This window comes from Camelus ferus, chromosome 1 (genome assembly GCF_009834535.1).
Source record: "Camelus ferus isolate YT-003-E chromosome 1, BCGSAC_Cfer_1.0, whole genome shotgun sequence".
Classification (NCBI taxonomy): domain Eukaryota; kingdom Metazoa; phylum Chordata; class Mammalia; order Artiodactyla; family Camelidae; genus Camelus; species Camelus ferus.
Genome location: NC_045696.1, coordinates 79,371,792 through 79,399,699, shown reverse-complemented (window position 1 = coordinate 79,399,699; position 27,908 = coordinate 79,371,792). Strand labels below are relative to the sequence as shown.

The 27,908-nt window shown below is 35.7% G+C and overlaps 1 protein-coding gene and 1 long non-coding RNA gene across 9 annotated transcripts in view; one reads left to right on the top strand and one right to left on the bottom strand.

The window, feature by feature from the left end:
• NLGN1 (neuroligin 1) overlaps positions 1-27,908 on the top strand; it is a 756,644-nt gene that overhangs the window by 208,551 nt on the left and 520,185 nt on the right. The window lies entirely within an intron of this gene.
• On the bottom strand, positions 16-27,864 carry LOC116665031. Its single transcript, XR_004321620.1, has 4 exons — positions 27,771-27,864; positions 25,402-25,406; positions 20,717-20,720; positions 16-30 (listed from the first exon to the last, which is right to left on the bottom strand). It is a non-coding gene; the product is annotated as an uncharacterized LOC116665031 (long non-coding RNA).

Genomic DNA, 27,908 nt, shown 5'->3' with positions numbered 1-27,908 from the left:
TATTTTCTCACAGTTCTGGAGTTCAGAAGTCTGAAATCAAGGTGTCAGCAAGGCCACATTCCCTCTGAAGGTGGTAAAAAAGAATCTAGCTTCTGGTAGTTTTTTGGTTTGTGTCAGCATAACTCCAGTCTTTTTACATCATTCTCCCTGAGTATGTATCTGTTCTTCACATGGCTTTCTTTTTCTCAAGACACCAATCATATTGGATTAGGGGCCTATCTTGCTCTAGTATGACCTCCTCTTATCTACATGCATCTGCAACTATCCTAGTTCTAAGGTCACATGCTAAGGTACTGGGGGTGAGGACTTCAACATATGAATGGGGGCAGGGGACACACTTCAGCACACATTGTTCTTTCTGACTTTAGGGTATTCCCCAGCCTGTGGTAATGATTACAGAGAGAATTCAAAGCTACTTTATAGATACAATGTCAGTTTTGTAATAGAGCAGATTGCTTCTTCTCATCGGTGCTAATCAAAAGCAAACCTCACCACTCAAATACTGGGCAAATGTGTCTGTAACGTGTCTTTACTTATGCATGCACTTGTGGATCAGGTAGTTTAAAATTGTTAAGTGATATCAGGTTTTAACAAAGTAAAATACAACATTTTGTTTACAATATAATGAAAATTATGTCAGGAATATGCATGTATCTGCATGTCTGAGATTTAATACACTAAAAGAAGTGTTTTATTATGGTGGAAGATTATGAATTTCTTTCAGAGTTGTCTTTAAGTTGATTTTTCCTGTAAATAAGGAGAAAGCAGATAAATCCAAAACATCAGCTGATTTATTAAAACTGCTTTGACTCCTAGGTCTTGATTTTCATGCAGTTGGAAAAACTATCATAATTACTCTGAGCATGCAGAAAAAGCTTAGTAAATGATTGGTGCCTTGATATGATTATTAATACCACAGTTCGGATGTGGCATGGAAAGTGAATAGAATGCTGTATTGTTTTACTGCATCCATTTCATTTTTATTTTAACTGCTGGCCCATTTCTTGATGTTGAGAGAGAGAACATTTAACTCCATCTCATTTTAACTTAGAGTAAGGATGAAAAAGTGATGATCATCTCGTTCATTTACAGGAGGATTATAAAGTATCATGGTAGTTCTTTCTTTTTGGAAAAATAATTTTGGATTCCACATAAAAATGCAGTGTTTTTGAGTGTTATGAGATGAGAAATAGAAAAGTGCCATTTGTTAATTATGAGTTATTGGTGGTTATTTTCAGATATTCTGTAAGTAGCTCAATTTAAAAATAAAAAAATGGATAAAGCATATGAAGTTATTTTGGGAACAAAATGTCATTACTGGAGGTGTACTTTTTCACATGTTGAACTAATAAATAGTTCAGAAAGTCCTTTGCAAATTTATCAGAATGTCATCTTCAGGTACTGGGTTGGAAAATTAGTAACTGCTGGAGCGTGTGACTGTTGAAAGGTGTCACTATATACAGGGGCCTATCAGTTTGTAGCTTCTGGCATAAAGCAAAGATGTTAATCATCAGTATTGAGATTTAAATGTCACAAGTTCTCAGCATAAAAAGTAAAGGTTAAAAGTTAAACGTCTCGGGTAGTGTATATCCCAAAGTACAAAAAGAAAACAGAACACTAAAAAAATACTCAAATAAATTACAATAGCTGAGAATGGCATAAATAGCAAACACCTCTACAGTATAAAAAAGCAGATTCCTTAATTCTATTCTTATAAGATGGTCTGCCTTGGCTTTTAATTTCTTTAGGTGGTCTGAGGGGTGGCTACTATACCCTTTACACATCTACCACTCATTTGTAAATATTTATGTGGCCATTAGTGTTTGGGCAAATATAATTTTGCTTCTTAGCAAGTGGAAGAAGGAAGATAAAACCTGTAATGAAATGATACAGGATTAGATCGTTTTCCTTGAACATGGTTAACCACTTGGAAGAGAGAAGCCCTTGATAGGAAAGGACTCCATGCTTCACTATACCTGGAACAGTATTCCTCCTGCCACTTTATATTTGGCTCTTTGTTCAATTTCCAAACACTTTCATATATACTTTCCTCCTTTGCTCCTCCTCATGAGGCAGATGGAGTCAGTAGGAAATCCCATTTGACAGGTTAGGAAACTGACCCTCTGGTATTTCTAGTATGTGACCCATGGGTAAGCACAGGTCAGTGCTTGAAAGACCTGGGGCTAGAATTTGGGTCTTCTAGAGGTCAGTGGTCCTCTACAAAGTATTGTAGATAAAATGATACTTTAAGTGCAGAATAAGGATTTATACCTCAGCAGAGGAACTGAGGAACGAGAAGGGAATTGTTTATTTGTAATCAGGCAGCTATAAAATCTTTAAGGTTTGAGCAGAGTAACACTTGGGATTTATATGCCACCTTTCTTCCAAAGAAAATACAGGGGGTTTTCAAATGTTATTCATTTAGACTTGTGAGATAGCACACGGTGGCTATTAGAATAGAAAAAGACTAGCCCACATGCTTAAAGGACCTTCATAGGGTCACTGTTTACAGCAGAGTCTGTTCTGACACCGAATGACACTTTGTATAGGTGGAGATTAAATCCTAGTTGAATTCCCAGTGTCTTTGGACAGTTATTAAACCTCTGAGAGCCTCTGTGCTTCATCAGTACAATGAGATTCTGGTAATACCTACTGGATAGAGCTGACCTAAGGAATAAATGGGAGAGCACGTGTGAATTGCCTAATGGAGGCCTGATACATTCAAGAAAACAGAGTTCTTCCCTCTCCCTCTTCTCACCACCTCCTAAGACACTTCTGTATAATTTCAGTCTAGGTTACTTCCATCAAGCCCAGATACTGTTTTCCTCATTAACATATTTCTAGTATTCTCCAGTTTTATTCTCAAGTTTAAGAACCTATTATTGTTATGGAAACGACAGGCCAACCAAGAAATAAGCACCACTTGGAGGGTTGGAGTACTCAGATGTATTACTGCCAGGCGGGCTCAGAGGGGCTTCTGACTCCGAAGCTCTGAGCACCTCCAAGACGTGCGCATGAGGTTTTATAGGGTAAAGTACAAGCTTGGGGTATTCGGCCAATAGGCATGGAACAGCTTTAGCAGCATCATTATCACAAAAGTGGAGGCAGGGAGGCAGCAAACCAACATTCCAAAGCCAGATATGTATCTTTGAAAATCCAGCTGGCTAGCAAAAAACATGAACAGCAAAACAACACTAATTAACTTAGATTTACAAGTTAGTCCAGCAGAACTCAGATCAGTATTCCGATACTTAGATGTGTGAGTTATCTTGTTAGCCCAGCCCAGCTTTTCCTTCACATTATGGTGTACTTCTTTCAGCTGTATTGTTTTGCTCTCTTTGCTGAAAAATAGAGGTCACTATCACTTTATAATAGCATAAATGATTATGCTCATTATTTGGAAGACATTTTAGAAGGAGACGGACCTTTGGGGACTCACTGTAGATTTTGCTGGTTTAAGCCTTGTCAGTAAGCAATTGATCGCTCAGCGTGAGGGAGTTTTGAATGACTGATTTATGCTTTTCAGAACTGTTATGGTATGACAAGGGAGCTGGTGTGTGGTAAATACAGGTTGATTTTTTTTTCAAGGGCTAAGTGGAGATTTTAGGAAATGTTATGAGTATTCAAAGATTTATATTACTGGTATCATTTTTTCCCTCATGAATAATATGGAAGAACCCTACATGGTCAGAACAGCATTTTCCAATCCTATGACATGTACCCCTGGGTAACTGAGCAAACCAAGTTGCCAAAAAACATAATGAGCCTAATTGTGAAGAATGTTTCCAAGTGCAATGATTTTACTTGAGCATAAATCATTTCTTTTGTTAACTTAAGTCATTTCTTTGTCAGTAATGAGGTTCCACTACTAGTTAACCCCTGGTGCGACCTTTATTTAATGTATAATGATATGGTCATGTCATCCACATAAGGGAAGATAATGTTCCCATTTGCTATAGAATCCTTGTGCACTTAACTCTGAAAGCAGTATCAGAGCATCAGGGAATACCTTCAGAGAAGAGGCTTTAAAATGTGGCCTCCTTTTGAAATGCTGGTCTAGTCTGTCAGAGTAGCATACTTACTACTATGATTTCAACAGTTAATATTAAAATGCCAATTCTTAAGAAAAAGAAGGGAGTGTCAAGCTTGATACCAAATATCTTATCTACATTATAGCATTTAGTTCTTAGAAAAACCCAACAAGCTTAGTGGTATCACTTCATTTTACACCTGAGAAAACTGGGGCTTGAAGAGGATAAGTATCTTGCTAATGTCACTCAGCTAGCTAGACATCAGAATGCAGTCTCTGATTACAATATCCATTACCTGTTGTTGTTGTTGTTGTTTTTAATTAGATGCAATCACCCAATAATTATTATTAGTGTCTGGAGATCCATGTTAAAGGTCACGAAGGTTTATTTCATTTTCTGGGGTAACAAGAGGTGAATGAAAAGTATACAATATTAAAATTTTCTTCTGGAAGAAAATATAAGAACAATCAACAGTAGAATGGCCTTGTCTGAAATATACTTATTTCATATACGAATTATTAGTCATTGTATTAAGCATATTTATTGAGTCCTTATTGTGTACCAACAGTGAAGCATTCACATTATTATCTCAGTTTTACAGTTGAGGAAACAGGCTGATGGAGTTTAAATAACTTACCCATGGTCACTAGGTCTTAACTGGAAAAGCTAAAATTTGAGCCAGTGTTTAGGTAACTTCAAAGTCTGTGTACTTAATAGCTATGTTTTCTCTTGAGCTGAAGAGGAGACCTTGTAGGGAAAAAAATGTGATACGTTTTGAACACCTTGTTCAAGAAATAAAAGACTATCCTTTCAAAAATGATGTCTGTATTAGAACCCATTACTGAGGAGTTAATTAGGACAATAGTATATTAAGGATTAAAGCTCATTAATTATTAGGGAAGCTTGAAAAATCTCCAGTACAAACATCTTTCCTAATGTTATTTTTTTCTGAAATTAAGGTAAATAAGACATCGTAAAAGAATTGAGAGAGTCCCAGTTGGCATAATAGGTTCATAAACTTGGAGGAAATGATCCAGATTAGGCAGTTTTCTGCCCCCAGGAGTCTGTAATGGCGGTAATAGGAATCTGTGATCAATTTTTATTGTTACAAAAAAACCTAATTGTCCCCATGGTTTTTGCATGATGAGGGTATTCAGGTTCACTACCTTTCTTTGTTTTTTTTACTCAAATTCTACCAACTAGCTTGGCAGCATTATTTTCCCCATGTTGACCAGTTTTGATTGGCAGCTATTTGCCTTTAATTTATAAAACACACTGATTATTAAATAATTATACTTGTTAGTCTTTAAAAATGTGAAGTTTGGTTTTAGTAAAAAGGAGAGGAGCAATAAAAATAAATCTTTGTTGATTAAATATTTGGAGATAATTGTGCTGAAATCTGTGTGGATCTTTTTTAATGAAATATTTTTATCCAAAGATGGATGAATGTCGATAGAATATCTTGTTCTTTTTGGTCTTCAATGTAGTTGATTTTCAAAATGCCAGAATCCCAGGCTCATTTCATTGCACATACATCTTTCAGTTGACCAGCCAGCTCAATCTCCAGAACTGATCTTTTAATGCATTTAGGAGCTTCAAATAGCAGATGTAAATTGAGCAATTCATTTGAACAGATAAACAAAAAAAGCTCTGAGAAGTCCTTACGTAGAAGAATGAACCTGAAAAATCGAACTACATGTATGGAATTTAAGCTCTTTTTACATGTATCTCCATGCATCTTATGTCTCTTTTGTCTGCTTCTGTTGCTTATTTTCATTTCCCTTAACTTATTAATAAATTTATCATTTAAAGTCTTCAAATTTCCTTTAAATTATTGAGGAGAGAAATTGACTTTGACTTCCTTAGAAACATTTTTTTTTAAAACTAGGGCAGTGTTTTTACAGATAGGTAGAAATATTGTTAGCCAAAGACCACTATATAGATCTGATAACTATATAACCAATATATGAAGCTTATGCATTCTAACATGTATTTTTAAAACATTTTAATATAGATAGAAATAGAGATGTAGATATCTAAATATTTAGATCCGTAAAAAAGAACTGCTATAAATGAACTATCTATCAGCCAGACACTGTGTGCTAACCACTTACATAATCGTCCTAACAGTTATTTCTCCGTTGTGTATTAATGTCCACATTCGGTAGGTACAGAAACCAAACTTTGGAAGCATTAATTGATTTACTGAAAGTAATACGAAAATACTTGAAATGGCATTAAATTTGACTCCAGAGCCCCGTTCATTCTGTGACATCAAGAGGCTATTTTCAGGGGGAAAAAAAAAAAAGGCCCAGTGTAATATAATTTTATTTTCAGTTGTCTACAGTTTCTGGTGTAATTTAAAAAAATTATGTCCAGTTGGGTAAGTGGGCTTATGTATGTGTAATTTCCTCAGATTGCCCCTTATCTTGCTATACGTAGAAGCACTTACAATATCAGCAGCTGAAATAGTTTCTGAATTGAAATGCAATACATCTAGTCAACCTGAGTGCCCTCAGGCCTTTAACGTGACAAGAGGAGTTCATTCTCACAGGATCTCTGATATAGTCATCCAACAAATACATACTAAATGCCTACAATTTATCAGTACTTGTTCTGCATACTGAGGACATGAAGATGAATATGACATGATTCCAGCTCTTAAGGAACTTACAGATTGGTGGGAGGTATATGGAAGAAATAAGAACAGCTTAGAGTAATTAGCAGTAGACATAAAAGAAAAGGCTACTAGTTGTACAAAGAAGGGAGAGCTTATCTTTGCCTACTCATTATGAAGCCACAGGGAAACCAGGAGAGGCTTCACAAAAGAGATGATGCCTGGCTACTAATTAAAGGAGTAGTAGGAATTATCAGGAGACAAAGCCTGGGATCATTCCAAACAGAAAGATTCATGCCATGAGGTTTCAGGGGCAGTACTGCAATAGTTCACTGTTGCTATAGTGACTATAGAGTAAAAAGTGGAGGAAGTGGCTGAAGATGAGGCTTAGAGAGGTATGCTGGGGGCAGATTTTAAAGGAACTTGACTACCGTACAAGTCAAAGGGTTTAGTCTTCATTCCTGGGATAATGAAAACCATTCACAAGGTAGTTTTTTAATCAGGAGAATGATACAGTCAGGTGTGAATTTCAGAATGATCCCTTTGGCAATAGCATGGAAAAAGTTTTTAAAAAACCCAAAAAACTCTGGAAGCAGAGTACTAGTTAGGGAGTTAGGGGGCCACAGACTAATCTAGATGAGAAATATAGGGGCCTTCAACTAAGGCATTGATTGCAGGAATTGAAAAGAGGGGCAGACTTTAGAGATATTTAGAAGAATGTGTTGCTTTATAGAACATGATGGAGTTAAAGAGTCTGTAAAAGCCAGGTAGGTCCATGAACTGAGATAGAGAATGTAGTAAGTGGAGCAGGGTTTAGTTGGGAATTAAATAAATGTGGTTTAGGTACGTTGTTGTGTTTGAGAATACTCTGGAGACCACCAATTAGTACTGACCTAGTCTGTCAAGACGAAGAATTCCGATCTGAAGTGTTATGCAGCCTAGATGTAAAAAATGTACAATTAGATTTTAACATTTGAAAAAAATTTTTGGAGGGGAAGGTAATTAGATTTATTTATTTGCTTATTTTTAATAGAGGCTCTAGGGATTGAGCCAAGGACCTTGTGTGTGCTAGGCACGTACTCTACCACTGAGCTATACCTTCCCCACCTACAATTAGATTTTAGAAGCAATCTAACATTGATGAAAGACAAGTGGATGAGTTGATTGAGATTTCTGGTGAAAGAAAAATGTGATTCGCTAGGGCTAGTCAAAAAGAATAATTACATGAAGAAACTGATAGATGAGCAGAAAATACATGGATCAAGGACTTAGAGGTTCCAGGATTTCAAACAGAATAAGGGAATGGAAGAGCTGAAAATAGTTTAAAGATTTTACAGGTAGAACAATTCTGAGTCATTTGGTACTCTATAGATTAGGGCTACATGAGTGGGTTGCTGAAATGATTTGGGAATAAATGTTATTATAGAAGAAGAGATTAAAAATTTGAGAAGCTAGAAAGTTGGATAGGGTATCTCCATATAGTGAAATCACTCAGAATCATTACATGAGTCATATTGGAGACAGAGATCATAAGCTAACTTACTTTTTTCTGTGACTATAAGGGAATGATTTGAAGATTAGTAGAAAAAATGAATAGAATGAGGAATAAAGGATAGTAGGAAAAAGACTTTTTCAAGAATGAATTAATTATATTTTTAAAATTGAAGCCAGAAGTCAGGAAAATGCCTGAGGTAGCCCCTGTGTCTGATGAGAAACCAGCTGCACGAGTCCCATGACCAGATGCTGATCATGGATGACTGAATCCTGGAAACCGGCTCCATGTTCTAAACAGTATGGCATGTTTTATGATAAAAGTTCTTTGGAAGGTGCATGCTAAAGGGACAATTAATTATGATTGGGAGAAGTCAGGGAATGTTGTACTAAAGATAAAATATTGCACTAATGCTTGGAAGGTGTATAGGATTCTGGCTGTAGGAAAAAAGAAGACGGCATTGGAGGGACTATTCTGGAATAGCAAATGTTTTGAGGCTACAGTGACAAGATGAGGATAGAAAGACTTTATCCTGTCTTTTACAATTTTTTTTTCTTTCGCAGGAATACATGTTTTGTGCTAATTTATGTGAATACACTGCAGGTTTCTTAGAAATTTTACTTATATATTGTTTATTGATAAAGTGATTTGGAGAAAAGTAACAGCATTAATTTGAAAAAGAAGGTGCTGGTTTGGAGATGATCAGAAAAATGTACTTTCAGTATAAATCACCACTGTCATAGTTCTAGAAATTCCTAAAAGTAAAAAAAATCAAAGCTTCAAAGGTTTGATGTAATCTTTTGATTAATTTTAAATATAATCATTCATTTTTAGAACAATGTTATCTGTGTTATGGGGGTAGTAAATTTTAAAAATTCTGAGCAACTAAATTCATTTTAAATTCAAATTCTCTGAATGTCAAGCAGCAAGATGTATCAAGGTCATGGTCCTTGTGTTTTCTCAATAACATAATTTTATGACGATGATATTCCAGCATACATTTGAAATGTGTTGAGGGCAAATAATTGAAGGAGAGGAAGTTGGTTGACAATCCATTTAGACCTCTGTCAGTACGGGATTTGAAAGGAAATTGAAGTAACCCTGGGGGTTGAATTATATATATATAAATATAAATATAAAATTTATTTCAGTTCTTGGTCCAGACCATTTTTTACCTGATTTCATATATAGATAATGCATATTTAATATGTACTATATGTAGTGTATACATATACTTATATATAACATGTATACTTAATATGTATTATATAAATATACACATATATTAAATATACAGAGTAGATAAATACATTAAATATATATTATATGTATTTATATGATATATATACTTGAAATATATAATATAAGGTTAAAAACTGTTCTAAACCAAGAACTGAAACAAATGCACCCTTTCGGACCCAAATTAAGCAATCTGATACCTTGGAATTGGAATCTGAGACATGGGAAACGGGGTCAGATTTTCTTTCTGCTTCAGGCTACATTAAAAAGAAGGCTAGAACAATTTATCTTAAAGATTGCCCATTTGCTTCATGTTAAAACAATGTTTTTCAAGAAAATAAAGTTTACCAAATTTTAGCTACATTTTTAAATTTGAAATTTGCTCGGCTATCAAATACATGATAACGAGACCGACTGTTAACTTTGTAAATGTTTGGGCTACTTTCTCTTCAAAATATATGAAGCATTTTCTGTCCTATGAGATGAGATAAGCAGAAGTTGTTTTATATGCTGAGCACTATTGTTTTTAACATAGTAAGGAAATAGAAACATGAAATGTTTGCTCCAAGCCAAGGTAACAAAATGACTTTATGGTCAGTGTTTGGATATGAAAGAGGAATAGAAGAAGATTGATGTTTTGATGGATAATAATTGACTCTTAGCTGTTCTCACTCTTCTAAAGGCAAGAATGAATTTGCACTGATGCTTCCTTGCTGTCATTCTAAAGAATGTATTTCTGTGGCTCAAGCTGTTTCCGGTAATTGTAAGTAGGTATTTGTGTGACAGTCAGCCCTCTGGAGCCTGCGTGATGAATCTGTCCTTGGCCTCTTCAGCCCTCCCCTGCTGCTGTACCTGAGGCTTGCATCTCTGCACTCCCTGCTTCTCAGGGCGAGACCTGCACAGTCTTTTGGAGCTGTGTTTTTGCAGAACTCCCTGAGTAAGAAGCATTTGAGTGTTCTGTTTAAGCTCTTGTGCTCTGGACTCAGAAATGCCAGTAACTACCTACTTGATACATGATCAGGCAAGTTACTTGAGCTCTCTGCACCAGATTCCCACACTGAGAATGGGACTGTTGACAGTAACGTACCACACAGGAATGATGTCAATTTCAATGAGCAGACATGGAATGCCCTCAGTACAAAGCTCACATGAGCTCAGTGGATGCTCAGTGCTGTACTTACTGTAATGTTTGGGAATTCATTTAACTACCACCCCCCCAACCCAGTCTCCTTATTTCTAAAAATATTTGTGAAGGATTCTGAGATTGTGAAATGAACTTACTAAGAATTGACAGATGGTGTCAGCCCTACTGAGTAGGAAAATGAACTGCGAAGTTTGTTAGACTTGATTTGGACCTGACTGTGCCATTTACTAGTGCTGTCTGTGAACAGTTTCTTTAAACTCTCTTTGCTCTGTTTTTCATTTTTCAAAATGGTGGTAATAATAGTAATATCCACCTTATAGGGTTTTGAAAGAATTAGATGGGAGAGTGTGTATTCACCACTTCACATAGTGGCTGACGGAATTCAAGAAATGATAACTATTATTATTAATATTATTTTGAAATTTTTCATTAAATTATTCCCTTTATGAAGTCATCTCTGCCCACCTATAAAAACATTAACTATTTTTATATAATCATGATTTTCTGAAAGATGTCTGTATCTTTTAAATTGTTGCCTGAGGTGTCAATGAATTATGTACTAGAAAGTATGGCTGTTGAAACCTGAGGTTCATATCAAATTTAGGTATCTCTTTAGTTGAAGAAATTCACCAAAGCTATTGTAATTTAAGGAGTTTTCTCCAGCGTGAGAGAATATTTAGAGATTTGTATTAAGTTGTCATCCCACGTAAGTTGCTGCTCTTGCAACTGTTGACAGAGATTGAAGCCGTGCTTTTCATTATAGAGCATTCTGTGTACAGCAGTGTGTTTTTGTGTTTAGTTTTACAAAAATAAATTTAAATGTTGCTTCCTTCCATTTAGTATTAATATGCAGCTGGCATGTATTTATAAATGATGTATAAGTAGCTATTTTTTAACTCCTTTTAAACTACAGAGATTTCATTTGATTCACTTTCCTTTCATTTTTATCCCCGTGTGTTCTCAGTGGAAGAAACCATCATTCCTGCATGTTTCAAGTCCTCCTTCCCTGCCCCCGCCCCTGCTCCCCATGAATTTAACACTGTTTCATGCACTGCGTGTTTGAAAACACCATGTTTAGTGAGAGCTGGTATTATCTTTCTGGAAATAGGGTTGAAATTTCCCCAGATCCCACTTAGCTTTCCTCAGCCTGTCACAATTGAGGATGTGGGATTGACTCCAAATGTGGGGATCTACAGGGACAAACTGATGAGCAGTGCTGAGACATGTAAAAGGTGAAGAATTAGAGAAAAGACTAGATTTGATAACGTAGATGCAGCAACACAAAATATAGTTTCCTTGTCTTCTTTTTCTCACTCTCCACTTTCATGGTAATAAAAAATAATGACTTAATTACAAGTTAATCACTTCCTGTGAGCAAATTATTTGCACTCAACTTCAGATTAAGACACAAGTAATTCCCTTCAGTTGGTTGATAGGATCAAATAAAATAAAGTGTATGAAGGCACAGGATAAACTATAAAGTTGAGAAGGGTGTGTCAAATATTATACTTTGTATTTGGCAAATGTTTTCAAATTTACTTATCCTTTTAACCCTAAGAGATATGTATTATTACCATTTTGCAGATGAAGAAACAGATTCTAAGGATACATGTTAGTAAGTGTCTGTAGGGTTTGATTTTAACCAAGATCCAGCTGATTCCAAAGCTAGTGGTTTTGTTTTCTATTACAATATGCAAACACAAGATATTATTATTATTACTTAATTATATATAACAAGAGTGCCTTATTTTATACAGTGAGTTAAAATTCAAACCTACTAAAACAGAACATAATTCGGAGTGATTGTTAACTTTTCAAAAGAATTCTTTGCTTTGATGACAGAATAGTGTCTCTTTAAATGGAATTATTCTTCCTAGTGCAATTAAGATACAATTTGATATTTAGAGACTTCATTTATATACACATTTCCAGAAACGTGGTTTGGCTAAACTGATGTGTCCTGTTCGTGCCTTTTCACTTTGAGCTCAGGAAGTTGATGAAGCATATTTGACAAGAATAAATGTGGAGGTTAAAAGTCAGAATTGACATTGTGTACTTTCTGTGTCTTCAGGAGAGTGTTAAGTCTGAAGTGTACCTGAGTAATTAAGATATAAAAGATGTTTATTGCTCTGATTTACTTATAGGCCATTAGCTTTCCACACATCTGGACTTTGAAGACCTAGGCCAAAGGAAAATATACTTGTGATGCCCAAAGAACTCAATTTTTAATACATGCTGAAGTGGTCCCATTAGATCTTTGAACTCATGTGATATCCAATATAGAGCATATTGGAAGTGATGGTCACTGAATTGGGTTACTGTTTTCTTCTTTGTTAGTTTGAAAATTATATATGGAGAATTTATATGAAATAAGTTTTTCCTAAAGAAGATATTTAAAATTTGAAAGTTGTATGTAGTTAATTGACTGTATATTCATCTCAATTTGGTATTTTCCTGAATATAACAGTTAAGACCATAACTAAGCTATTCTAAAACTTAATCAAGTGAACACTGGAATGATATTCCCAAAGTTTTAAAGGTAAATAATCCCTGATGACTCATACATCTGATGATTCAGAAGTTATTGTTTTTAATGAAGTTCTTTTTCATTGCAGATAATATATTATTTCATACTGATAGAATTTAATTTGTGTCTCCATTTTAATCCTTTCTGCCCTAGTGTGGCGCCAGATGAGTTTTGCCATGATGTGAGCCTTCATTATTAGACTAAGGGCCTTTCTCTTTAATAATGGAAAGTCATTTAATAATATATGGTTTGTGTTATATAAAAGATAATTGCAGTATATCCAGTGGTTGCTCCAGTTGGAAAATCAATTTAAATAAGTTGCTCCCAATATTACAATAGATACAAAATAAAACTTATTGGTAAGTACTAATTACGAGACAAAATCATTAAGAACCCTGTAGACAGCAAGAGAATAGATCTGAATCTTTGTTATACATGGTTAATGCATATCCCCAGGTTTTATGAGCTATGTGAGTTGAGGCTACTAACATCTTAAGAAAATTAAGTGCTAAATGCCTTTTAAATGTATCAATAATCTAAAGTGTTCTAAAAACCATGATAAAAATGCTCCCAAGATTCCTACCCAAACTATATTGCTGTGTGTTTTTTGAGGCCTTATATTAATAGATATCACTGCTATTCCTTAATCCTCATATAGAAAATAGACTGCCAGGCAGACTTCAAATGGAAGAAAAGAAGATACTAGGAACTAATTATTAGAGATACATTGAAAGTCAGTGATCGAAGAGGGTGAGCTCTAAGTTGCTAGGGCAGGAAGACAGCTGTGTCAAGTAGGAACCCAAATTCAGGAAATTCAGTAAATCAACCTAAAAGTACCAAAATTGTGTGATTCTGAGTGACTCTGAAGCAGGGACTGTGATTTTCTGTGTACGAAATGTATATCAAAAAGGTAAGCATGATGAGAGGGTTCACTGTGGATGTGACAGATCACTTACTTTTTCTCAGCCTCCGATGTCATCATACTGTTAAAATCAAGTTAATACTCTTCTCACTTGGTTGAGAAGTTCAGGACCTGAAACTCATGAAGTAAGTGTGTGTGTGTGTGTGTGTGTGTGGAGGAGGAAGGCGGTGGATTGTATCTAGCTATGAAAAAGGTAAAGAGAGGAAGGAGAAAAAGAGATCTAGACACTTCAGTAATCACTGAACATGTCCACTCGTCGAGGTAGCTAATGACTATTAAGTTATTTCTAAACTTGAAAACATTTTATAAGGAAATGCGTTGAGTTAAAACCCACAGTCAGAGCTTGTTCTTTTGGTCACAGTACAAAATTGATTTTTCATAGCATAATTCTGGAGCAATACTGAGGTAACTGTGAAGCCAGACATTTTAACTTATTCTTGAGTTGCTGAATTCAGAGTGTTCTTAATATTGTACGTTGATGAAGAGTCGAACACAAAGTATTTGGATAAAAATAATCAACACAAAATAACCCCAGCGGTTTAATCAATGATTTTTTTTAATGACTTTCTTTTTTTTATTTTCAAATTGCATTTTCCTTTAAGTCAGAATTACTGTATCGTTAAAGTTTTTTAATTCAAATTATGCTCTCTGGGGATTTCCTAAGGATGGTTAATTTTTGTTTTCATCCCTAAGTAAATTTCTGCCAACTTCTAATCATACGTATGCTGCAGCTTCTCAGCCTTCTCCCAGCCATATGGATGAGCTCAGTAACCTCACTCCAATATCGTGCATGTAAATAGACACTCAAGGACCTCATGTTAAATCTTAATGATGTATGTAATATAGTGATGTGTGTCCAGGAAGAGTAATTATCGTGGGTAGGAAAGTGTGTGGCACTGGGACATACTTAACCTATGTATGTTGGATTCTGCTGTGGTTGCAGATAAGCCCAAATGGAATCCACAATCATGTTGTTTTGCTCGGATTTGACATAACCATGTTTGTATAGAACCATGATAGGTTCCCCTGAAACAGTGGCTCGCACTGTGATCAGACCCAGTAACTCGTTTGTATAAAATCTCTTGTAATATCCTTTTAACTATACTGAAATGAAGCTAATAGATGATATTCTCTACCTACATATGCGTTTAAAAACTAATTTTAAAATGATACATACTTTATTACGTAAATGCATGGGTATGGCTTCACTAGAAGATAGATGAGTAGTTAGTCAGATTCTTATGCCTACGCATAGAATTGCTCACATAGAAAGGCTAAAATGCAGGCAGTTACGGGCATGCTGTGTTGGAGACAAAGACATTACAAGCGGCTCTGCTGTCAGTCACCCGATTTTCCAAAATGATAATTGACTCTTGATAATGTTCTGAAAAAGAAAAGACTTCCCTGGATTTACAAATGTATTTGGGGAGAATTCATATTTCCGTAGCACTGTGACAAAAATAAAATTTTTAAATGTTGATATGTAAAAAATGAGTTAAATTATGATCTCATATAACTATATGTAGTTTTTTTCACTTACATATATGTCTGGCAAGGTGTTTGAAAGGTGTGTGAGATGTAGGGTAATTCTTCACTCTACAGGGTTGTTCTTGAAAGCAGATCATCTAGCAAGTAGTGCCCAGCAATCAGTGAGAGAGTCTCCCAAATTAAAAAAACAAAAACAAAGCAGTCTAGAGGACACAACCACTGTACGTGGAAACTATTGCTCTATACTAGTTTTTAAATCTGAATTAAATTTCAGGAAATATTAATTTTCTAAGAGAGGTCTAAAATCAAATCAAATGGTAGGGAATGCAATAAGAAGACATGCTACTGTCCAAAATTTCTAGATCTTATGGGCGTTCTGCAGTTCATACATAGAAATGTATCTATTTGTGTGGGGTGTGGACCTAGACTGAGTCTGAGTGAGATATTGCTGGCTGTTTGCCTTGACTTCTCAAAGCTCTTTTCTTGAAGTTTTAAATGACACTACGTGGCATAGTGTATGTGAACATGCTTTGCAATTCTATTATAGAGATTTCTTTAAATGCTAGCATGAGGATTTGTTAATGGCTTCTAAGAAGGCAATGGAATCCTCTTAATTTATTTACTTCCCTGGGGTAGTAAGTTTAAGTAAGCTTAGGCAAAGTTAATGATTCGTTATTAGGATTTGAATTTTGGCCTCCAAAAACAATACTGTTTTCTTGGGACTTTGTATTCCTCTGAGTGCTACATGGCTGGGAGGCAGAGGGCAACTAAAAGGTCATTTACATTTTCTTTTCAATCTTAGTAATACACTGGAATCAAAGAATCATAGTTGTGTAGAGACCCCTTTAATTGTTTTAGTTGTTGAAATAATGCTGTTTATCAAACAGTAAATATATGCTAGATACTACATTATTAAAGATATTGTAGGCAAGTCTCATGGTTTAAGTCTTACTCTAACTGGATGTATTAGGGAAACTAATGTTGCCTTCATCCACTAGTTAAAAATTCACTAAATTTCCAATCTGTTTTAAATAGTCCTTACAATCAGTATTCAAAATTAGTCTTCAAAACCTCATGGACAGATTGCTAATTTCTGAAACAAACTTTTCTTACTGACTCTTCTCTCCCTGCAGTCATGTCAGGGAGTATTTGAAAAGGTGTTATGTCCGAGACTGGTGAAAGTTGAGTTTCTCCGTTTCAGCACCCTGTTGTCACATTTAGTCCCTGCCCCTTCCACCTGGGTATACCAACTATTTGTGACTGACATCTGCAGCTAGTACAATTTATGCCCTGCTCTGATAGACCTGATCTGCTCTGGCTGGCTGCACTCACCCCATTTGGCTCCAAGAAAGTCAGACCCCGGTTTCTGCCCTGATTCACTTCCAGACTCTTCCTGGGGTTCTTCTACATTGTCCTGGTGGGCTACACAGCAAGTTTGCTGGTTCTCAGCTCAGTATCCCAGTCATGTTGGCTAGTGCTTGCAACATAGCAAAACCAACCCAAGAGCCCTTCTTTGTCTGACTACTTCTGCTTCTCAGGGCGTGAGATTTAGCTGTGTTCCAAGGCTGTGTGGGGTAGCCCAGGAGTCAGCTTCTTCCCAAGATTTAAGAGCCTGAATAGCGTAATGGTGGTGCTTGCAACTAGCACAAGCCCCATTCTGTTCCTAAGGTTACTCCCGTTTACCTGATGTTCCTCCTTATCTCTTGGACAAACCTGGGAAAGTCAGGACACACATCTGCTGGAATAGTCATTTCCACTTCGACTTTTCTTTAGGTTTCCCCAGTATTCTCTGCAGCCAGAAAGGGGAAGAGTGGGATTTGGCTGCACAGCCTTTTCCTGTTGGCCCTGCCTAGTCTGACTCTCATTACCCTAAAGGAGGAGCCAAATTAATTTTGACCCTATTTCTCAAAATAATGATACCTGGTTTGAAAGGCTCACACTTGGCAGAAAAATCAGATTTTTGACTCTCAAATCCTGAAATTATCTTCATTTTTTTTTTCTTTTTTGTAATCCATGTTTAAAAAATCCTAATCCTCCCATTCTAACTTCCCCATTCAGTTAGGTGCTTTGGGTGAACTATAATAGAGATCTTGTTCTCAAAAATGCACAACAGGGAAGGACTTTGACAATTTTCGAAATATGTCCCCAGTAAACTGAGAATCCAGGTACAGTGGTGGAGAGGATGGGCGTGATCCCTACCCTCACAGAGTCCACGTTCCACTTGTGGGGAGTGGCTACAAGGTAAGTAAGTATAAATAAAATAAGTCGGAAGTAGTGTTACCCAAAAAGTAAATAGAATGTTAATTGAGAGGTTTGAAGAAATTAGGTGGTTCTGGGTTCTTTTATTTATATTTGAAGAAACTGAGAATTAGAACTTTCAAATATTAATCATTTGGTTACTGAGAGTTAGGATTGGAGACAGAACTCCAGAATCCTTTCTGAACTGAACCCACTTCACAGGTGACACTTAAAAAATAATAATAATAATTCTGTCATGAGTGCAAGTCAGACTGCTCTGTATAAAATACAATGCTATAAAAGATTCACAAGGCCTCTGGTCCAGTTAAACTAGGATGCGCGCCACCCCCATCAGAACTTACACATTCCATACCTTTGTGCGTTTTGTTTTTCATTCCTGGAATGTCATCTCCTCTCACTTCTAGGCATTATAATTTTTTCCCAGCTAGGACCCATCCCTATTCATGAGTCCGGTTCTGAGTACCACATCTAGAAATAAGCTCTCAGCTCCTGCAGTTACCTCATGTGGCCTCTTTCACCTACTGCCTGAATTGCTGTTTGGTTTCCCACTGAGTTGAAATCATTTTGTGGTCCAAATACTGTATACTGTAAATGTGTATAGTGCTTTTGCTCACAGTTATCAGTAAATATTTGGTGAATAAATACATGAAGCATGTCATGAAAACCCATGATTCCAGATTCCATAGAAATTCCTGGTACATAAATGTTTCAAGGACCTCGTAACCTAATTCAGTTAAAGAAGGATATAGTTGCTGCTTCTGTTTACAGCAACATCGAATGCATGCGAGAATAAAAGCACAATGAATCATAAACATAGATACATGACTGACTTTCTAAATAAGGAGATGAGAGCCAGGTGTGGTTAGTGAAGGGATCCAAAGGCAGAAAGACACGAGTTTAAACCATTTTTGAAGTACAGCCTGAACAGATTTTGTGATGCCTTAGAGTAAGTGCCTGAGGAGAAGCTTTAGAAATTGCAGAAGTTTTGTCAAGGGTGAACACAGGTTCTATGTAGAGTATATTAAGTTGATAAGCCTGAATGAAGTATTAGCTGGAGAATGTAGAGATTGGGGAGGTGGAAGCTTTGAAGTCTGTGATTATATTCAAAGGATAATTGGGAGCCATTGTTGGCTTCTGAGAAGGGGAACTTGAAATAACATTTAGGGAACACTCCTACTCCTATCCTTTGCTCATGCTGTTTTCCCATCTGGGAGATTTCTTTTCCCTTCTTTCCACCTCTCTTTAGCTCATTTTTCTTCAAAGATCAGTTCAGGCCCCTCCATCTCTGAAGCTTTTCTGATGATTCTAGTCAATATGCATTCTCTCTGTGTCTTTCCTTTTCTCTTTCTCTTTCATTGTCTCTCTCCCCTCCTCCTCCCCCACTACATTCACTACAAAATTACCGCCCTTGTTTACTCTTTCTTCTCAATTTGTAATTGACTCCTTAAAGTATTTTTTAAATTATAGGGTCTTCTTCAGTATTCAGAGGTTCTTGTGTACATAGATGGAAAATAAGGTCTCTGCAGGAAACTACCATATATTGTGTTCTTGTACACTCCGTCTAGGATAGATCTAGGCACATGGATGTTTAATATCTGTCTTCAAGTTGCACTGGGAAGACCTCTGACCCAGTACCAACTCAGAGATAAATGCATTTTAAGGGTTAGCGGGGACTTAGAGTCCTCTCCGAGCTTGTGCCGGGATCAAATATGAAATCAGTACCAGTGGTTTGTATTGTTCTTTTGACCCTCAGTGGTGTTTCCTAGACTGATCACGTGCTACAGTCACTATACTTGGTTCTGAACGATACTGACCTGCCTCCAAAGGAAAACAAAATGAAACAACAGCAGCAAATATTTTTTCTAGGTGAAATGTTTTCACTGTTAAAGATTTTTGAAGAGTTATTGGCTCCTGCGTGGTAACTAATAGACAAGTTAAATTCCCCTTTGCAGAAAGGCTTTAGTCATGTGAAAGCCAAGATTGTCAAGCACAATGCATCATTTTTGTAAATGAATACAAGATTAATTTCATTGCTCTTGGGTACATACAATTCCTTGCATACTGTGTATTTAATATATCAGAAATTAGTAGAAGATTTATTTTTTCTGGTAGTAATAATAAGTAAAATTTAGTGTACAAATAAATTCAATGTACTGACTATTCTGTCAAAATCTAGCATCTTTAAAAATATCTGGTGTCATTATGATTCCCTTTATATTTAGTTTCTAGAGATAAGAAATTTTAATTTGAAATCAACGTTTTGTTAAGCTCACTAGTGTTTAAAGAAAGAAATCATTCTGATACTAACTTGGTAGACATCATTACATCACTTAGGTAGCCACTGTCTTTTTAGGTATAAAAGAAGTAAGCTGTAAACCTTGTTTGTCAGTTACCACTTCTCTGTGCAGGGCAGGAAGTGTGTTTTTACTCAATTATTTTTTAAAAAGCAACAATATATTCACATATGTGGCATAAGGATTAACTGATGAGTATCTGTAAGGCCCAAATACCATGTGACTGTTGTGTAATATAACAAGTGATCAGTTATGTCTTTGAAAATAGTAGAATGCTATATAAATGCAAAATATGACTTTTTTCAACCACATTTTACCAAAGTACAGAGGTAAGATTGGATTTATCAGATATCTGCAGTGGGTATCAAAAATCCTTGGTAACATACTAGTTTAACTTTTATATTATTTTAGAAATGTGTTCGATAGCTGAGATTTGGAAGTGCACAGAAAGCTGCAGAAAGAAGCCTGAAGGCAGAGATGAGCTACTTACATTTAATATGAACTAAAATGATAATACCTTATACTTAAAAGCTAACTTTTTTGCAAGATACTCTGAAGTCTTTAGCTGCATTACCTCTAATCCTCAGAATACATCTGTGAAAATGGTCTCTGTGAGCAGGGTTTAATGTATTGGAAAGAACACGGACAGAAATAAGGAGGGGTCACTTCTACATTAACAGCTACTGTATAGAGTGAAAAGTACGTGCCTGATTTCAGAAAGAGCTGATTACACAATCATCTTCTCTACAGTGGGACAGGTCAATCAGATCAAATATCCTTGCTGTTTTGCGGTACCAAAATTATACAAATTTGTGGCCTTAGAGAGTTCTGTTACTCTCTAGATTTCCTTGAGAATTACGATGTAAGTAAGGGTAAGAATTAGAGTTATGAGAAGCTGGCTAAGGAATCTTCGAAAGATAATTTTATGGGAAAATAATAAAACAAGTGATTTTTGTCATCTTGAGGCAGTATGAGATGAAATACTGAGGATCTTGCTATATTGGCAGCAGTATTATAGGTGACCAGTGAACCATCTGTAAAGTCAGTCTTGTTAAGGACTGGGAATATGTTTAACCATGAGTTTCAAGGAGGAAGTGAAATAAAATTTACCTATTTACTATGGGACACAAATGCTATTAAAGCAAATTCCTTCATAGGTTGATGGCAGCATAAATATGTAACTTGCTAGAGATAAAAACAAAGGAGAATAATGGACACGTAGGAAAATGAAGAATAAATAATCCACCCACATGTATTCAAATCCAACTTACATTTTACAATTGGGCCAGAAAAACAAACATCTGCAGGCCCAATTTCATGTTGTATGATTTTAGATTGAGCTCTCTGATACGTATGAAAAGGTTTTCCAGAAATACTAAAATGTAATTAGAAAATAACATTCAATGGAGATTCTAAATTGTAAGCTCAAACTTTACCAATACTTTAAACACTACATAAAAAGTTACCTCAATGTTAATATGATATTTATAAGTTAAAGGATTCATTTATTGAAGAAAATGTCCCTAAGCATCACTTTAACAATTTGGTTATATTTGTGTTGTATGGGAACTTTAATTCATATTAACCTTTATTCTCCTGAATTTAGTAACATGAATTGGATAATTTTTTCCTCTAATACTGGCTGTAGGACAGAATAACAGATAAATAATGTTTGGGGTTGAAAACATGGAAAATAATGAACAAAAAGAAAACAGGAAAGTGTGGTTAGGAGGATGAAAAAAGAAGTGAGTTTACCCCCCCAAAAAAAAGTTTTCTTGGCTTATTTTGGGTGTCTAGGGCATCCACAGCAAATATTTTTAGGGTAAGTTGGAGGTCGTGGATTGGAGAACAAGATAAAAATGATTAGAAAACTATTAATATGGAGGTCTTAATTTAATCTATGCTGCAGAATGAAATTTATAAAGGAATGCAAAAGAACACACTCTAAGGACAGCACCATGGCAGCAGTACCAAGATATAGGAAAATAATAGGAAAAAAACAGTCCTTGGAAAGCATGAGGAGAGTCCAGAGGAAATTGAATCCTAAAATATCAATAGAGAGTGCTGTGAGATTGACCGACCCTATTAGTGATTTTGTGAGACATATTGGTTGCTGCTGATTGATAGTGTTGTAAAACTCAGGAGTTTTTCTCTTTGTGCTGTGAATTAAAAAATATCAATTGTCAGTAATACTTATTCTTCTATATGTTTAAGTCAATGATTCCTTGTAGTCTTCATAGGACAAACTATGACGAGATAAACCACTAAATAAAACTTAACATTGTGTAGAGGCACCAAGCAAGCTGAAAATGATTTGGACACATGAGGGGCAAGAGGTGTGCTGAAAGCTTGTAAGCATTAATGACAAGGTTTCATTTAGTGTCTCAGTGTGTTTGGTGCATTGGGACATATTGAGGGGTACATCATTGAGGGTGTCAACTAAATCAAGATGGGAATTGATTTAACAAGACTTATTTTGCTGTTATGTTGCTGTGCTACAAAAGGAAGCAGCATTGCACAAGCTTTTGTTAATGTTTGTCAGAGTACATGGTTGGATAAATAAGATGTGCTTCTGTGCACAGTTTCTGGTATCCAGAATGAAAGCCTGCCATTGTTGCATAGGCATCATTGAAAACATGACTTGCCTGATGGATTCCCACGTTGACTGTAAATTGCAAAGTAAGATTATTAAGCTAGGGCCCCCAGCATATGCCCCCATATGTATGCAATGCTCCTGATTGGAAAATTACTCACATGTGCAATTTTGTGTTGCCTTTTATTGACTATGACACAACACACTTGGAGCATTAGCACAACCAATTGCTCCAAAGAATATTAATAAGAAATGAACTCCAAAAGTGGAGAATAGAAATATATTCCCCTGCTAGCCCTCTACTGACGTGTAGATAGATAGCTGAGACGTTGAAAATTTGCAGATTTATCAGATTCTACTAATACATTCTACCTATATCTTTATTTGTCCTCCATTTTTTAGTAATGATATTGAGACTTTTAGCTTTGTTATTTGATACTTTTCCAGAGACTTTTAACTACATATGTGAAGGACTTCCAGTTTTTTTAGTCAATTTTTTTTTAAATTATACATTTTATGACCTAAATAAAGTTGCCAATAAATAATGCATTTCAAAATGAATTAACTTTTCAGGAGAAAAAGAGAGAAATATTTACCTTCAGTACCTAAAGTACTTTGAAAATATGATTCTGTAATTTTAAATATTCTATCAAACAGAACATTATTGATACAGTCAGTCCCCAAGTTTCAGAGGAGTTGTTTTCTGACTTCATTTGCTAGTCAGTTGCTTGGAAGTAAAGAAATGTATATATTTGTATGTAAGAAGTGGTGGTTAGTTTCCCTGGCTCAAAATCCTCCTCAGAACAGTGCCACCCGTGGGGATACATTCATACTTGGGTTTTTATTGCTACCTATTTATTTTTCTGAGTTATTGATAAAGCTTTAATGATAAAACTTGGCCTTGTATTTGAACCTTTTGATCCTATTGTTTTGCAATGCTATTTAAACTGGTGTGCTACCTCTAAAAGTGTTTGGTTTTGTTTGTTTCTTTTACTCAGACATCGGTGAGTAGTCCGTAGATTTTCTCCAGACCAGTATTATAGGAGGCATATCAGCAAGCATAAGTCAACCTTGTCTACCTCACTTCTTGCAGCAAAACCCTGGGCAATTTAATCTCTGACTTTCACTCAGTTTGTCTCTCTATCTATAAAATGCAGAGAACAGTATCTTTATCACAGGATGTCTGCAAACGTTAGAAGGTTTGTGAAGTGCCTGTCACAGTGCCCAGTGTATGCTGAGATACTCAGTATGTGGTAGCCATTTATTTGGGATTCTTTATGGTTCCCGTGAAGAAACTAAGTTCCAACTAACTTGACCAAAATGGGAAATCTATTAGATTATCCATTTCATGAAAAGAGTGCATGATAAAACAGTGGCATTAGACAGGAGCCAATGGCCCTCAGAAATAACCACAACCAAAGATTTAAATGCTGACATTTTCTCTTGACCTTTGGTTTCTGCTTGTTTTTGTGTCTTCACTTCAGTGCCTACCTGAATGCTCTAACTTCTCTGATGGCATCATGCGAAGATGGCTATGTTAGCCCACAATACCTTCTTTTTCATCTCTAGTTCTTTAAATCTAGGGAAAGGACTTTGAGTTGACCCTGTTGATTAAGTGGTCTATTCACTGCTAAACAAATCATCTGTGGCCCAAGAATGGAGTCATTCTGAACTAAAATGAGCATTCATATGGTGACTGTCTGTGAGGAGAAAATAGACTGGAGTTTCTAGAAGATGGGAGATGGTGCTGAGCAAACAACCCTGTTTCCTACACTTCTAGTTCTTTTCTTTCCATCACCTTCCTTCTCTTTCTTTTCCTTTACCTGAGAAGAATATGGCCCACTGACAATTGAAAGAACACCAGTTAGACCTGTTTCCTTGTTTCTTATGATTTTCAGCCACAAAAAAAGTTGCCCTACATACCCCCAAAATTCCAAATTTCTGCAGTCTTATCATACTTCCATCATTACATTATGGTCATGATTCCCCTACAAGTAGTTCTACAAACATTATGGGGTAAACACCTGACAGAGTAATATGTTTCACAGAAGTATTTTTTCCAGATTAGTATATGTTTGTAGTAAAGAAAAAGAAGTCTCTCCCGAAAGCCAACAGTCTACTCTAGCCGTAGAGGAAGCCCAAGTACGTACCCGGCTGTAATTACCGATGTTACTCTTCTCATATAATTTAACGCATATGATCAGAAGTAATATGACCATATTAGTTTTGAACATGGGGAAAATTAAACATTTCTTGCCAGTTTTTATGCTATCCTCCATTCACTAACATATAGATATATATTTTAATTATGGTAAAATTTCATAGCTGTCCATAAAGAAATCTGATGAGAGTCAACATGGCACTGTGTGAGAGGCACAGTTCTGGGAGTGACTAGCACAGGGTTAAGTTTTTTTCTTTTTCTTTCTTTCTTTTTTTTTGGGGGGGGTGTTTTTTAGGGGGGTTTTTTGGTCTGTATTTCCAGGTGACCGCAAGCAAGTTATTTTACCTTTCTAAGCCTCAGTTTCTACATCTGGGAAAAAAATGGAGATATGAATACTGCTTACCTCATCAGATCTTTTGTGAGAAGTAAGTAAATAATGCATGCACAGTGTCTAGCACACAGTTTTTTGATATAGATTAGTGATGATAAAATGAATTAGCAATCATTTTTACCTCTTGTTGTCTGGTTTTATGATACTTTTATATGAGGTTGAGAGCAATATACAAATGTCTGTATTGTTTGTTAAAGAGACAGGGAGAAGGAGAAAGATTTTCAATCTAATTTTCATGCCCACTCTTCCTTATAGACTGGACTGTCTCTGTGCTTAGAGGTGAAATTCCTCACCTTTCGGTGTTACATTAATTTTTTTCAGATTACTGGGGCCATTTTGTAAATGGTGCATTGGATGGTAACAAGTGGCCTAAAAGCATTAAGGTAGAGCTTAAGATGTGAGAAAATTTTCTTTCTATATGCTTAATTTCTAGGTAGTTTAACACTATCTGCTTTTTCATATTTTAGTTTATCAAGTCCATAAATTCTTCGGAGAATCATTGCTCTGTTGCAGAAGATTGCTGATTTATGGAGCTTTGTATTCTTCTGCAGCTATTAGGCACCCAGTAAATGCTACTTGATGATAATGGTGGTGTTCTTTCCCCACAAGAAATGGAAATCCAGGAAAGAAAGTCATCACACTGTAATGCTGAATTATCAAATCAAAGATTTTTTTTTCCATATACAAATGAAAACAGAATCAGGGCTCAGGCGTTCTTCTCTTAAATACCGATTCTTCCACTGATGAGAAGTAAGAGACCTTTAAACCATTCCATTAAATAGATTCTGGTCACCTAATGGATTCAAGCACTTTCTAATGGGAGAACAAAATATTCCCCTTTGATATGTAAGGCTTCACCTAGTGATGGCAGGATGACTTAAAATGATAATTGCTTCTCAGATTCAATTGGCCATGATATTTATTCAGTTCTCAGTATACACCTTGTTCTTTACCATGCCCTGTGGTACATACAAAAGAAATATGTCCTCCCAAAGCAATATTTTGCTAGATACGTTTTTTATATTATGAAAAAAAAATCTGAAATTCTTAACAACAAAAACTAGGACTCTCCATCCCCTAATTATCTCAAAACCATTTCTTGGATTACTAATCTGTTCAGTCATACCCATAAAACATGGTTAAATCTTTGCAATAGCCAATCTTAGGGACATTTATTCATTGTTCTATTGTGTAAAAATGATAAAATTAAGACAAATGCCTGTTCTAAATAACAGTTTTAGATGAACTAATTATACAGTGAGGCTGACACATATATGTTTTCACTCGTATTGTAGAATTACTTCAGCTGTCTTATGTACACTTAGTTTAATAATTATATGAGTTATTAAATCACTTGTCACAATGCTTTTTTTAATGAATTGAAGGGGGGCCAATCTATAATTAATCTAAATTTTCTTTTATTTGGATTAATATCATTACATAGTTTGTAAAACACATAAGACTTCACTCCTATAACCTGTAACATAACTCTTTATTTTTGCTTTTATATTCACCTTTCTAGTCTTTCTACTCTCATTCATAGTTGTAATCAAAATTGATAATGATATGGAAGCGGAAATACATTTCCAATTCGAAAATAGGACATGGCCTTACAAGTATGGGATACCTCATTTAAAAAAAAAACCTTACAAAACCTTACCTCAAAGACAAACAAACATATGACTCTGATTTAAAACTTGATAGCAAATTGTGCATTATAGAGCTGTGCATACATAGTTATTTTCAGTAACTTGATTATTTATTTTTGTATTATGCCCTATTTTTATTTGTTTTTTAGTTCTCTGAACATGAATAAGCCTTTTTCTTTACTTTTCTTAAGGAAAAGAGAGATTTAAAATGTAGGTGCCACCTTCATCTTAATTTTATTCTGCCTTCTACCTACTTTATCTATTTTTTTCCATTTCAGAGCCCAAATTTCATGATGATTCACCAAGCATGAACATAAGATAAAAGAATTCAAGCTAAATGTCACCAATACAGTTAAAAACATGCATCCATAAATTTTAGGACAAATCCAAAATCACCCTGACATTAAATATGTTAGTCCACTCTTGTCAAGCTCTTTTCTTCTTGGTTTGCTTTGACCTAAATTTCCAACCTGATATTCTTATTCAAACGTGTCATGAGGGCAGCCAGATGGCCTGATTTTTCCAGAGCAGAAGTGAAAACGGTTCTGCTTTTTCATGGATTATTTGAAATAAGTTGCTCTTGCAGTGACTATAAATGTAAATTTCCCATCTCAGCTAAGCCGCAGAAAGGGAGGTTTAAAGTCACAGATTCTGAGTCCTTTGTCTTCAATACTGAGTCATCATGTAACCTCTGTGGCCTTGACTTCTTGTTTTTCAATCTTGAAAATGGGAATTATAATAAGATAGAATGTTTTATGTCCTAAGGTTTTGGAGGAAGAATAGTGGAGAAACGTGTAGGAGTAGCAGCAGGTAATTTTTTGAGGACTGGTTAACAGAGACATTGTGAAGTGCCTCAGAGATAATAAGCTCCTCTCCCCCACCCAGTGGGGAGAAAATTGCCCACTATTGGGAGGGTTAGAGGACGATAAGAAAAGAAAAAGAAAAAAGGACCTTGCTGGTCACAGAGGTACCATTTAGTGCACTGGAGCATAATTTATTAAGTGGACCTTTGTGGCTAAAAAGAGCTAATTCACCTACCAAACTGAGCAAATTTACATTCTTCCCATCTGAAGGATGAGACTCTGCATAGCTAGTTATTCA